This window comes from Urocitellus parryii, chromosome 6 (genome assembly GCF_045843805.1).
Source record: "Urocitellus parryii isolate mUroPar1 chromosome 6, mUroPar1.hap1, whole genome shotgun sequence".
Taxonomy (NCBI): Eukaryota; Metazoa; Chordata; class Mammalia; order Rodentia; family Sciuridae; genus Urocitellus; species Urocitellus parryii.
In genome coordinates, this window is record NC_135536.1 from 59,686,156 (window position 1) to 59,700,391 (window position 14,236).

The window sequence follows — 14,236 nt, forward strand, 5'->3', positions numbered from 1 at the left end:
AATGTAATTTTTAAACTGAACCATAAATCTATTTTCACTGCAAAACAGAAACAGCTAATTGTATGTATTCGGCATCCCCTGCTTTGGGGTTTTCTGAGGTTTCTAGAGGTTTTAGTAAGTCTTTTCAATTGATGATAATCAGTGAATCAGCCAACTGACCAATGCAATTAATTTATTTATTCAGAAAGTTTAGTAAGTACCTCTCATGGTCCAAGCAGTGGACACTGAAGATGTAAGAATGAGTTAGGCAGTTCAAGTCTAGCAGGGAAAATGACATTGAGTATCTGCTTTGAACTATGGCAAGCTGAAACAGTAGGTGTAATTAGTTGGGGATGCAAAATCAAACACCAAGATGTTCTATCCTCAAGATGTTTTCCACTACATAAAATCAACAAAAGTGAAAGATTATAAACTTTGGAATGAAAATTTTGACTTCGAAGGTTGTCAAAGGGATCACACACACAAGGTTTGAACTTCAGTATCATCTCAGTAATGTGATGGTGGTTTTCCTTGTCAGTGAGGGAATTTGTCTGAAAAAGTCCTAATTAATGAGTCTTCCTCTGGAATCTGGGTTGAGATGCTAAGAGGGCTCTCCATGCTGGCACAAAGCAATTTGTACACATTTGAGAAATGACTCTGTAAAGAAAAGCTTCAAGAACATCATTACATTTGGAGTGCACCTGCTGGGGAGGCAATTTTGGGACATTATTAGATGATACCTCGGCAGCCGATAAGGTTGGAATGTGTAATTATTGTATTTATATTCTTACACTCTGCCAAGGTTCTGCACTGTAAAATGCTGTCATTTTCCATATGTTTTTTGTTTTGTTTTGTTTTGTTTTGTTTTGCCCTGCTATTTAGGCTGAGGTTCATTTGTTTATTCTGGTGTCATAATAACTTTAGGAAGGCGATGGTGAAGCACAGGGTCAAGATGCCCCCTAGAGGATAAACAGAAGATGCACCCATACCACTGCAAAACTCTTACAAAAAAGATAAAAGATTACTTTTTTATCCTCACAATTTGGATGAGGATAGCATGTTTGTTTGTTTGTTTTCCCACAATAAATAATTAGTTATACCATAAATTCAAGCATGAAAGGATATACCCAATTATTTTTTTGTCTTAAAATGAGTGTGCTTAAAGCAGGAGCAATTTCTGACCTGATTAGGAGAGCCACCCCCAAGCATTCCTGGAGCTTGTGACATACTCCCACCCTGGGAGTCATTCAAAGGCCTTACGTTTTATGACTACAGGAAGAACTTGCACATTTGAGGACATCCCTCTACCTTCAGTCCACAGCAGCAACATCTGAGACTGCCAATTCTATGCCCACTTAATCTGAGGTCAGCAGCTCTCTGTTTCTATGCTTTTCTTGGGGCACAGGAGTCTTTGTGAGTGCCTGGGAATCCTGGAGCTGGGTCAGCTTCCCTGATGCTCTGTGGGACCCTTTTCCCTGAGGTCTGGTTACCTCCACAGGTGGAGCTGAGGGCAGTGATCCCTGGTGCTCTCAGATCCATCTTCCTTTCCTCCCTCCCCTGACCCTTTACTAGCATATTCCCCCTCAAAGAGCTCAGGCTTCCAGGGGAGGAAAAGCCAGAGAGACAAATGGTTCATTTTTTTCTTCCAAACATCAATAATTCTCCTCTATGGTAAGTGAGCAGAAGAGCCCAGCTACTTGGAAGGAGAGGGGGAAAAACAACAACAACAACAACATAATCAATATCTCAACATATCATTCTGCTACAATGAAACAACCTCATTCAACTTCAGGAGAACTAGAAATAGATAAGCTTCAGTTCCAGATTGGGGAAATCTCTCTCAGACTTCTTTCCTTTAGTCAGTGCAAAGTAGGAAGCATGAGAGCAGAACCTGTCGTCTTGTGAGACTAGAGATGGAATTAACGAAAAAGCTAACTCTCTTCCCTCATTCACACAGGAAAGTGTAGAAGTCAATGCAAACCAGAGCAGGCCTGGAGCTTCCTATTTCACAGCAAGGCAAAGTGTTCACATTTGTTAAGATCACTATGCACACCGGTGATGAGGTGACACAAAGTACAGGTCTACTTTGCCTCTGACTTGATTACTGGTAGCAGGGGTGCTAGGGAATAGCTATTTATGGTGTCACACTAGAGATTAAAACCTTTGAGAAGGATGTGATAGAATAAGAACCAACACCTCTAAACTCAGATTAGGAGGTACGCTTCTCAGGTACAGCACAGGAAAAAAATTAATGCCCACTTTCATGGGAAAATTGTGGATATGTGACCTAGGATCCCATTTAGAGTAATGCCCATTCACTTCTGAAAGTTATTTTTGGGTAGAAACATAAAATAATACAAAAAATAATTTAAAACTGCCTGAAGCAAGATGAGAGGGTTGATCATTATCCAGTCTATCCACCACCCATTCAGCAACAGCCTCCAGGGAATGATATGGAAGCCTCATGGCCAAGGTTCTATCTTTAAAATAGAGGTATAAATAACGTGCCATAAAGACATTTGAGCAATCTTCCTAGACAAATTATCACAGTGGTTGGCCCTCTTAGTTGGGGCTGAATTGATATTGGCTGAATGAATGGATAATTGTGTGAATGAATAAGTAAATGGGTGACTGCAAAGGCCATTTGAATGAAAGGAGCTCCAGAGATTCTTTTCACCAAGAGCAGAGCACCGTGAGACAAGGATGGAAATGAAAACAGGGCGAGAAAACTCAGCATCCTGCATGCATGTAAGGAACTGGACAGGGTTCAGTTGGTAAAACTGGGAAACTTCTGATGGATTTTTAGCAGTAAGATAACTTGGTGTGTGCTTTTAAGTCTGATTTCTGCATTTAGAATAAAATAAAGTATATAAACAGAGATATGAAAAATTGTGATCTATACATGTAATAAGAATTGTAATGCATTCCACTGTTGTTTTGTATTTAAAAAATAATAAGATCAGTAAAAAAGAATTGTAATGCAAAAAAAGTACATGTATAAAGACATGAATTGGCACGAACATACTTTATATGCAAAGATATGAAAAATTGTGCTCTATATGTGTAATAAGAATTGTAATTCATTCCAATGTCCTGTATTTAAAAAAATAAAATCAATTTAAAAAAAAAAAGAATAGAATAAAGTGGCATATAAAAGACAAGTAGGATGCTAGAACAATAGTGCAGGAGAAAGATGATGGTGGTGTGGGCAAGAGTAGGGCTAGTAAGGGAAATGACAGGTTGATGGATCCAAGATGTTTGAATGCTAAGTTTTGTTGTTTTAAGTTCAAGATACGTGTGGGGCATTTCTAAAGGGAGATATGTCAAGAAGGCAGTTGGATAGAAGTCCTGAGCCCAAAAGAAATATCTAACCAGAGATAAAAAGCTTGGAATCATCAGCATAGATGTGGTACTTAAATCACAGAAATAATTAGATCAGCAAAGAAGAGAGCATGACCTTGAAGAGGGTCCAGGACCTGGCCCTGGGGAACTCCAAGATGAAAGAGTCAGCTAGAGCCCAGAGACTTAGAAGGCAAAAAAATCAGGTGAGGATGGTATTGACACAAAGTGGGAAAATGTTACAAAGAAGGAACAAATAACTAGGCAGAGGTCCAGTAAGAAAAAAGGTAGAGAATGTTCCACGGGATTCATCAAGAGTAAGTTATTTTGACTATGACAAGCAATTCTAACAGAAACCAGATTGGAACAGTAATGACCGACCGTGGAAAAATAGAGATTACATTGTAGACAGCTCTTTCAATAAAAGTATATTTGTACCTTCATTTTTTCCATAAATTCTATTTGATTCTATGAAACATACAAAAAAACATTTTACATGTGCCACAAAATTAACAAATTGAGAGAATTTCAGCCATTGAAAAGAATAAAATAGATACAGATACAGATATATTTTGGCATGCAGATAAAGAAGGTATATAGTTAAATGTGAAAGAAGTTGAGAAATAAAAATAAAACAAAGAAAATTGACAATTAATATATATGTTGAAAAAGAGCATTGAAAACCAACATTATATATTCTTAGGGAAAAATACGTAATAAGAAGTTATGAAGGAATACATAGCAAATAATAATAGCAATTAACTATAAGCATGGGATTATGAAGTGTTTTCATTTCCTGCATTGTGTTTGTATACAAATTTTACGCAGGTATAAATTATTTTCACAATTAAGAAAAATAAGTTGATTTTATTTTTTAATGAGTACAACCATACAAAACATTGTACCAAAAAGAAGTGTTCTAAGTCAATCATGACAGGAGCTCACATTTAATTGGTCAAAGTGTGGCCTAAAAGTCTTAAGCATTCAAATAGTTCTGCAGAGGGAAAGACCCTCCATCTTTGCCAGAGAATTAGGACTTATTATAAAACATCCAGTAAGGAAAATCTTTCAAAATTCAATCATAAAGTCCTATCTTCCCACTAAAGAAATATTCTTTGGTACAAAGTATACTATGACTTTGAGAAGAACCACAGATGGAAGGTTATCTTCAAATCGAAGTTTAAATTATCTTCCTTCTACATTTGCTTTTATGGTGATCATTTGATTAATTTGCTTTCTTAGTTCTAATAAGTTACTAATAAGCAATCAGGGGAATGCAATGTTTTCAAAGTAGGGTCAGACAACTTGGGGTAGTTCTACAATAACTAGTAAATTAAAGATCTGAGGCCATGGTATGCCGAAGTCAATATTAGACATGTTTATACATCCAGTGTGTGTATCTAGCTAACCGAACAATGCAGCACAGGAAAATTTTCTTTCCTAACCTCCAGGGCCACAGCTGGCTTCCAAGGAGGAAATTTCATTATTTGGTGGTTTGTGTTAAACTACAGATTCTGCTTTGCTTGTGAACTTGTCATTCTGTGTCTGGGTTCTATATTTGTGACTGAAATACAAGGGCAGTGAATCTATACACTGAGAACCCAGAATGGAAAGAGGCTTTCTTTTGTCTGTTCTGACTCCCAATCCAATCAGTGCCGGGACCTGTGAGCTGAGGTGAGGGAACACAAAATGAAGAGAAAGATGATCTATTAGCTCTGTGCCCCTTGCAGTCGTATGTTTTCAGCCAGGTCACCCTTTGATTCGTATCTATTCCTGGACACAAATTTTTTTCTGTTCCAGAATACTTTGTCTCTTTTACCTTTGCAATTCAAAATAGAAGGGGCTATTTCTTTGTTTTATCAATTTACAAAATGTCTCTAATTTGCTGCTTTCATTTCCACCTTTCTTTTGCCTGCCAAACAGCTGTGCACTTCACATTTTTCTATAATTCGAACATCTATTCTAGCATTTTTATTTTTTTCCTAGTCCTCTTGAAAACAAACAACAAAATCTCTTATGAGTCATTCATTCAATTGCTCACATACAAAGCTATTATGACTCAGTCTGGGAGAAATATGAAATATGATTTGATTAATAATTAGAGTCAACTTAGAGCCCAAAAGGTTCAACCGTCTAATTCTACAAATGAGGAAAAAATGAAGGAAGCCTAGTAATATATGGCAACCTAGTAGGGTATACTAACAGTGGCTCAAACCCAGGACTTCAACCTGAGGATGCATTTGAGAGTTTATTTATATGCATATGTCAGTAATAACAGGGCCAAAGGGAGCATCACATTGGTTTTACATTATAATCTTTTAGGACTATTTGTCTTTCCCCAATATAAATGTTCTGAAGAGTAGGACTATGGTATTTTCCTTTTACTCTTAGCAGCACATCTTGCACATAGCAGGGCTGAATAAATACTTGCCACCCTCATTGTGTCTTCCACCTTTCTACTTGACCTTATGTTAACAAGATGGCTGCTGAGGAATTAGTATCACTTACAATGTCATACAGAGAAGAACTGATTCTAGATCAAGTGTGTTCCTCTGGACCAATTACTGTTAAAAGATGTGGAGTCATCACGTCTGATTTTATGAAGTCACCAACAACATCTATGTAACACTATATACATTAACCTGGAAGTTTGTTTATATGACAGACACGTAAATAAAAAACCTGAAATATATTGTGAAACAAAGCTTTTTCTTCTGTTGTCAATTTCTTTCTTAATATCGTCAGATTGCTTTTAGAATTTTGTAAAAAAAAAAAAAATCCCCCTAGGGAGGATAGGAAGGGCAGCAGAATAGAATAGACATGTACATTCCGTGTATGTATGTATGATATGTCAAAATTCATTCTGCTGTCATGTATGACTAAAAAATAAATAAATAAAATTTTTTTAAAAAATCAGATGAACATTAATACCCACATACATAGACCAGTTTAAACAAAAGACTTTGACCTCTAAGAGCAGCTGGAGACAGGCTCTCCATTGAGAACTGACAACAAGTTTACTTTTCTAATATATAGTAAGAGTAAACTTAAGGTTGCTGAGATAAGTGGGGACACATACTATTTGTGGAAAATGGAAAAAAATAGCACAGTTAGGGAAAGGTCTTGGTCATCCTTCTGAATTTTTTCTTTCTTTCTTTTTTTTTTTTTTTTTTAGTTGTAGATGAACACAATATCTTTATTTTGTTTGTTTATTTTTATGTGGTGCTGAGGATCAAATCCAGGGCCTCACATGTGCAACACAAGTGCTCTTTCACTGATCCACAACCCCAGCCCTCCTTCTGACCTTTCTACAGGCTCTTTAGAAGCCAGCTTCCAAAGGAGAGGGTGACACCCTGGAAGATGCCAGAGTAACTCATTCTCAGTGTGCTGTGATATAATGAGAAGAGCAGGAACCTCAACACCCCTGGAGCAGGTCAAATCAGCCGTCCACACCTGCTGGGACACATTCACGGAAGGTGAACAAGCAGAGGAAAAGTGACTAAAACAATGAAACTTTACAGTATTGGTAATATGGATTTTCAGTGTGGGAGGTTATAATGTTCATTTATTTTATAAAGCTTTCTTATAGGTTGTGGCCAGGAAACTTGTTAATGAGAATATGATGCCCACCACCCAGTAAATACAGCATAAGAGAAATTTTCTGGGGTTTAATGGATGGAACTTACCCAACGTGAGCATTCCCAAAGACACATGCCATGGGGTTCAGAACAGCTCCATCCATTTGCCATTCTCCTTAGTGTCCTTCGGCAGGTGCAGGGTACTGAGTATGAAATCTAATGGACTAGTTTATTCTGTAATAAACAAATATTTACATTTTGTCATCTAAAGGTAAGAAAATTTTATATTGTATATAAAGAGTAATATATAATAAACATCAAAAGACATAATCATTATAAGTGGCAAGTAAACTTTTTTAAACATTCCATTGGCCTGATAATCAAAGAAGTTACAAACTAAAACAATACAGAGTATTTTTCATTTACTATATTAGAAACATATATAACAATATTAAGTGTCACAGAAAGAGATATGAAACTAAAACAAATGTTCCGGTGCTAGTGGCCATGTAAATTAAAACCATCTTTTTTGGAGAGAGATTTGGTATAAAAACAAAATGATCAGCAAACTCATTGCAGAAATCTAATTCAAGATAATTCAAAGTGCAAAAATATTTGTATATCCAAAGAAGTTTGTTGATATTAGCCTAAACATAAAGGAACCATTAAACTAAATTAAAAAATACAACATCAAAAACTACTGTGCCACTCTTGTAAACTATAGTTCTGAAGGCTATGCTGAATAAGACAAAATATAATTTAACACTTTAGTTTTCAGATGTAGAAAACTATCCTTATTTTGTCCATAATTTAGTTATCCCACTGAGCTATCATTGGTTAAAAATAACTTTTTCAATTCTGTGCAGTTTGAAAATCGGTCCAGTTCAATAATTTAATAATAATAACAATCCTTGCAGACTGCAGTTAGGTACTTGCATATCCTCTTGGCAGTCTGCCTCCCTTTGTAAGGAGATATACAGGCACATGGCAGCCTAGGGTAGAGCTGAGGTTGCCTAGGCTCAGCCAGAGTTTAATTAGCCTAACTTAGCATTAATGGTTGGCATCCCTGATCTCTGGAGTGAGCCACTAGACATTCAAGATGAGTTTTGCAGCTCTTACAATAGATGGTCTTGTCCCTCCTATTTGGACACATTAGGACTCTGTGAGTAACTCCTCCCTATCTTTCAAGCTTCCACAGCAGAACTCTGAGACGGAGCCCGAGCCAGGTCCCCATCCAGTGCACTGGCCCAGCATCCATCCCTGCCTCTGCCTTAAGTAGGACTGCAGCAAAATAATAAACAGGGGCTGGGGGGGGACGAACAACTTGTGTACATTGATACAGCAGGAGTGGGAGCCGTTTATTGTAGGACAACAGAGGTATTTATACATTCCACACAGCTCATCTTAATTAGCATAAACTAGATACATCAGTCAACCAATAAGAAATCTCCACACTTAATGGCTCGCTGGCCTTACTTCACAAACCACTCCCTCTGGCATTTTGCCTGGCGCCATCCAAACTTGTTTACAGACTCTAATAATTCTCTGGCAAAATGCCAGGCGCCATCCTGACTTGTTTACAGACTCTAACACAAGCCCACTGGCTGGTTTTAGCATCTGTACTGCATAGGAAGTACTCAAAAAAATGAATCTCAGCACCCTGTTCTGTGCCTGACCACTTTGAACTATTATTTTTCTGGCTGTGGCTAAGAAGTACGTAATAATCTTTCTGCTCAGAACTGTCCCCAATGGTTTCCTCATACTTCTGAGTTAAAACTAGAAAAAGAGAACTTAGAACTCATCTCTTACTGCTTTGTTCTCCCCTTTCTCCCTTTCTCTTTCACTCCTCCTCAACCTTCCTTCAGTCCCACAAGCCTCTAGGCCCAGATGGTGGAACTCTTCCTTTATTTCCCTTAATACATAGTATCTCCCCTACACAATCAGAGAACACCAGGGGCTAAATCAGATTCAGCTGTTAATATGTGAGGGTTAAGAAGAGGTTAGAGAACTGAGTAAATCTTCTCTCAAGCCTCACTTGAAATTCTTGGCTTAATCCTATTTTGAATGTCAAAATAAATATGACTTTGTCTTTCAGTTAGAATCCTTTAACAATTAATTAATATAGAGAACCCAACTTAAATGTGCTTCAACAGAAATGAGCCCAGAGGTTTCCAAGTTAGTTAAATTAGTGTCTCATCAATATGATTTTAGGTTCCTTTCATAACTTGTTTCTCCCATGCACTAGTGCAGAGAAGCAAAAGAACCATCTCTTTCCTTCTTTTCTCAAGAGCAAAGAGAAATCTTCCACCCTATCTTCCATTCTATTGAGCAGACCAAACATTGACCCTTATATCACAGATAAGATCATTCTCCCCTGAATTTTCCTCCAAGAGGAAAATACCTGGAAGAAATCAGAATACTGTTAGCAAAGAAGACCAGTGAAACAGGTATAGAGTAGGGAGTTGACAAGTATCTGGCTTTCAGGTTTGGGGCTTGGTTTTATTCTGTAACAACCTCACATTTTCATGTGCCTGAAAAAGTTAGATACAAAAGTTGGATCACCATTAAAGGAAAAATGGACATTAAACATTTTAAAATTATAATCCTTGCTGTACATTCAAAATAGAATACTGAATGACAAGTCAGTTGAAAAATGTGCATTGACTATGACTAAAATCATGTTTAAAATGCACTTTAATACAAATAATAATAATAATGATAACAATAGTAATTGTGATGAGTCTTGAGACTGTTGGCAATTTTCCAAGTTTTTTATAATATGAATAAGTTTCTTATGTAATTTTTAATTACAAGAATTCCAAGCTCCATTCTATTTTACAAGTTCTTTTAAATTTCTCATAATCATTACCCTCCAACATTCTTTATTTTAACATCCTATTAAAGGAAATAACCTGTTCACCTTACATATAAGCACAAATATTATCTGTGAACAAGATAATTAAATAAAATATCCCTCTGTCATAAGTGCATGCTTGCTCTATCAAAATGCCTTTAAATGCTCTCCCTCATTAAATCGGAAGAGGTTATTTCCCCTATTTTTCCCCTAGCCACTGTAAAATTCTAATGGGCTTTGTAATTGTTTCCTATTTTTCAAGGCACTTTCTAATTTGTACATTAGTGACACGGAAACACTTAAGTTACTATTTTTGAGATAACACTCACCCTTAAATCACCTTTAAAGGGACTTCTTAATTCTACTCTCTTTATATCTTCTAATTTCTCCAAGCCTAAGAGTGAGCCTGGCCTCCAGAGTAGTTAATATTTTGTTTGAAATATGCAGAGGTTTCTACCATTGTGCCAACTGCCATTTGGGCAGAAGTTGATTCTGAATACATGTTTGCCTGTCCTGCACCCATCTATCTCCCTACCACCAAACCTGTTGCTTGCTGTTATCCTTGTCCCAATCTTCTATCCCCGCTCTATAACTTATTGCCATAGAAAATAGTGAACCAAGCAATGACTAATACACATTCCATCTTGTTTAAGTCCATTTAGTCTCTTTAACAAAATTCCATGGATCAGGTAGCTTTAAAACAACAGATATTTATGTCTCACAGTTCTAGAGAATGGGAAATCCAAGATCAAGGTGTCAGTGGCTTTGGTGCCTGGTTCATGAGCAAAGACTTCTAGAGGCATCTTCACATGGTAGAAAACAGAAGGCAGCTCTCTGGGTCCTCAAATCCCAATCCTGAGTATGCAACCCTCATAATATCTCCAAAGCTTCTCTCCTGATACCATCACGTAGGTGACTAGTTTCAACATATAGATTTTGGAGAAACACAAACATTCAAGCCATACCAGTTCTTCTCTTCCTCTCTACAATTCTGGGATAGAAGAGGTTTGAAGAGGTAGAAGCAAAATCTTTCTAACATAGCTTTGCTAATTTCTTCATTAAAAGACATCTTCATCATAAACTGAAACATCTTTTCAATGCTGGTTTTTCTTTTCAATTAACCTTGTAGCCTAAGGCTGATTTTTTGAAATAGCTTTTTTGATTTACTTCTTCCTCACCAGACTATGTTATTTGCAAAACTATATATTTATTGCTTCCCATTTCTCTTGCCCTGCCGCCTTTTTCTTTCTTTTTCTTCACTTAGAAATTACCACTATGAGTTTCTCCTCTAAAATCCTTAAATTCTTAATGGGGTGCTATCCATATAAAAGTTGTTTTGGTTTTTAAGTAGTCACAGCTATTACCATTAATACCTCAAAGCAGTAAAAGTATCTTTAAAACTTTTTTTTTACTTCTTAGTCAAAAATTATATATTTCATGTAAACTGTTTTCAAAGAACTAAAAGCCTACTTCCCTAAAAAAGGAATAAAAATATGCACAATTCCTCACGAATATGATCTTTACTAAGAAAATGAGAAAAGAAACATTCTTTTAATCATACCATGTTTGTGTACAGATAAGAAATTATGTTCACCTCTACAGATAAGAAATTTCCCTGTGGTTCATAAATATTGCATGGACATATTAATTTGGTAAATGTTATGTCAGTCAAAACATTGTGAAAAATGTTTGTTGCTTTAGAACACCAGAATTAGGAGTGGCCTGTGACCAAGCAAAATCTAAGAAAGAGGTTCCAGGATGAGAGTGCCGATATAACAAAATTAAAAATAAATAGCATTGGTTCTAAGACCAAATAACCACCAGAGCCTACAAAGTTCTTGGGAACTTCCCTTTGTGGAATGGAATACTGAGGAGAAATAAAACTCCTGCAATGGGTATCAGTTGGACCAAAATTGTTAGATTCTTTGCAAAACTGATTGCATTGATTCTCCTCCATCTCCATTACCCTCTATAGTCCCCATCCCATACTGACTCAGTTCCACACTTTGACTTGCTTTGACCATTAAGATATGATACAAGCAGAAACACAAAAAGCACTGCCTTATTTGCTACTTTTAAGAATTCTCAATCATCACAATGTAAGAAACTCAGGCCATCTTGAAAATGGTAGGAGACACTCAGCTGAGTCATCTCTAGCACCCCATTGACCTCAAGGCAACTGTCAGGCACAGAAGTGAGGCTATCCCACACTTTCAGCCCAGTCTAGCCAACTCAAATTAGAAATTGTGAAAATAATGCTTGTTGCTTTAGACCATCAGAATTAGGGGTAGGCTATGACCAAGCAAAATCTAAGAAAGAAAGAGGTTCCAGGATGAGAGTGCCAATATAACAAAATTAAAAATAAATAGCATTGGTTCTAAGACCAAATAACAACCAGAGCCTGCAAAAGCAGCAAAGAAAACGTCAACCAACTCTGAAAAATGGCAAGCAAACAATTAGCAGATGCTAGGGAAGCAACAAGGAACCTGCTCTAGCAGTCTGGAAAAATGACACCCCATGTTAGGAATAAGAAATAACTGACAGAGGTGCCCTGGGGTGCAGTTAGCATCTCCGACTGGTGAAGAAGCAGACGGGAGCAGTTGTGGGTTCTTCCCCTACCAGGACCATGAGCTGGTAATCCAGGCATCTCAGTCTGACAAATTTTAAAAGATGTATGGGAATGCAAGCTAGAGGCTTCTGGGGCTCTGCCAGTTCCCTAGAGTGCTGTGCTGCCTGGAACAAACCATTCTGTGGCCATTTTTGCCTGAGCTGAGGTCACCAGGGCAAGAGCATCTGGAGAAGTGGGAGGAGTGGCTGGGATGTGGACTATGTGGGGACCAGGCAAGCCTAGCAGCATGTGTTCCTGATTCTAGAATATTTAAAATGATGAAAAGTGGCCTTATGTTTGTAAAAATCAGTTAGCCCACTGTTATGGTTTAGATGCGAGATATCCCCAAAAGCTCATGTGTGAAACAATGCAAGAGGTTTAGAAGTGAAATGATTGGATCATAAGAGCTTTACCCCAATCAGTGAATTGATTCCTTGATGGGATTAACTGAGTGGTAGCTGAAGGCAGGTAGGATGTGGCTGGAAAAGGTGGGCACTGGGGGCATGCCTTTAGGGTACATATTTTGTACCTGGTGAATGGAAGCGCTCTCTCGCTCCTCTCTCTCTGCTTTCTGATTATCATGTAAACTGCTTCCCTCCACCACACTCTTCCATCATTATGTTCAGCCTCACCTGGAGCCCGAGGAATGAAGTCTGTTGTCCATGAACTGAGACCTCTGAAACCATGAGCCCCAAATAAACTTTTCCTCCTCTGAAATTGTTCCTGTCAGGTCTTTTAGTCACAACAGAGGAAAAGCTGGCTAAAACACCCATGTTCAGGGGAAGGAGCCATTTGCTTGTTCAATGAAGTTGAAGTGTTTCAAATCAAAATTCCCAAGGAAAACACCATTCTTGGCTAACCAGTCACTGAGCTCAATCTAGAGGTCATCTCCATTCTGCCACTCCATGGACCCCTATTTCTGCTCCTCCTGTATCTCCTAAAGGCCAAAAAAGAGGAGGAGGTTCAGTCCTAGATGAAGCAACTTGTTGCTAAAACTTCCTGAACTTGATACATTATTTCCCCATGTGACAGAGAAGGAGGAAATAGACACAAGAAATATTAAAAGTACAACAAAGAGAAGACATTAAAGTGGCTGGTAAGAAGTCTAATCATACTATGGCAGCACTGAAAAAGAATGTAAATGTTGATACCCAGGTGCAGTCAGCTGCATTTCTCTGATTACCAGGTTTCTAGTAACAAGGAGGAGGATTCTATTCATTATGTCCATGGTCTGATATCTGATTATATCCCTAAAGAATTAAATAATGACTTATCTAAATATTTAAAGCTTCCAGAACCTTCAGCTTCATCACCAAACCCTCCATCAAAGAAAGCAAAGTTATCAGATGAGCCAGTAGAAGCAAAAGAAGATTCACTAAGTTAAACACTGAAGATCTGAAGACCCAAAACAAAGCCAGCAAAATACCACAGCTCACAAGGCTCTTTTTAAGTTGACCAGAGTGGAATGAAAAGTACTGATATCTTTTTGGTGCAAAAAAAAAAAAAAATGAAAGATGGAAAGGTTTAAAGGTGAAAATAAAGTCTAATAACAAAAAAAAAAAAGACAATTGACAAAACTATTACCTCTGGCAAACTTGAAAGATAGAATACAATATAATGAAATCATGGGCCTTGGCAAGATGATTTCCAGGTAGAGTGTTGAAAGTGTCAGTTGGCTTATTTTAGCTGATTATGATAAGGTAGGGGAAGAAAGAGGTGAGATAATGGAAGAGCTTTTCTGTTTGCAAGTAGAATTTAGGGGGTACTTAGAGGAGTAAGAACTTGCTAAATTGGATAATAAAATTCTCATTTCCAACCTCCTAAGCCAGTATAAAATACTCAAAGGAAGAAAGAGCCTCAGGATAAAGATCAAATCAA

The 14,236-nt window shown here is 37.4% G+C and overlaps 1 pseudogene; it reads left to right on the top strand.

Moving 5' to 3' along the window:
* Positions 1-3,431: 3,431 nt before the first annotated feature.
* LOC113184388 (ribonuclease H2 subunit B pseudogene) lies at positions 3,432-13,813 on the top strand (annotated as a pseudogene).
* The last annotated feature ends 423 nt before the right edge of the window (positions 13,814-14,236 follow it).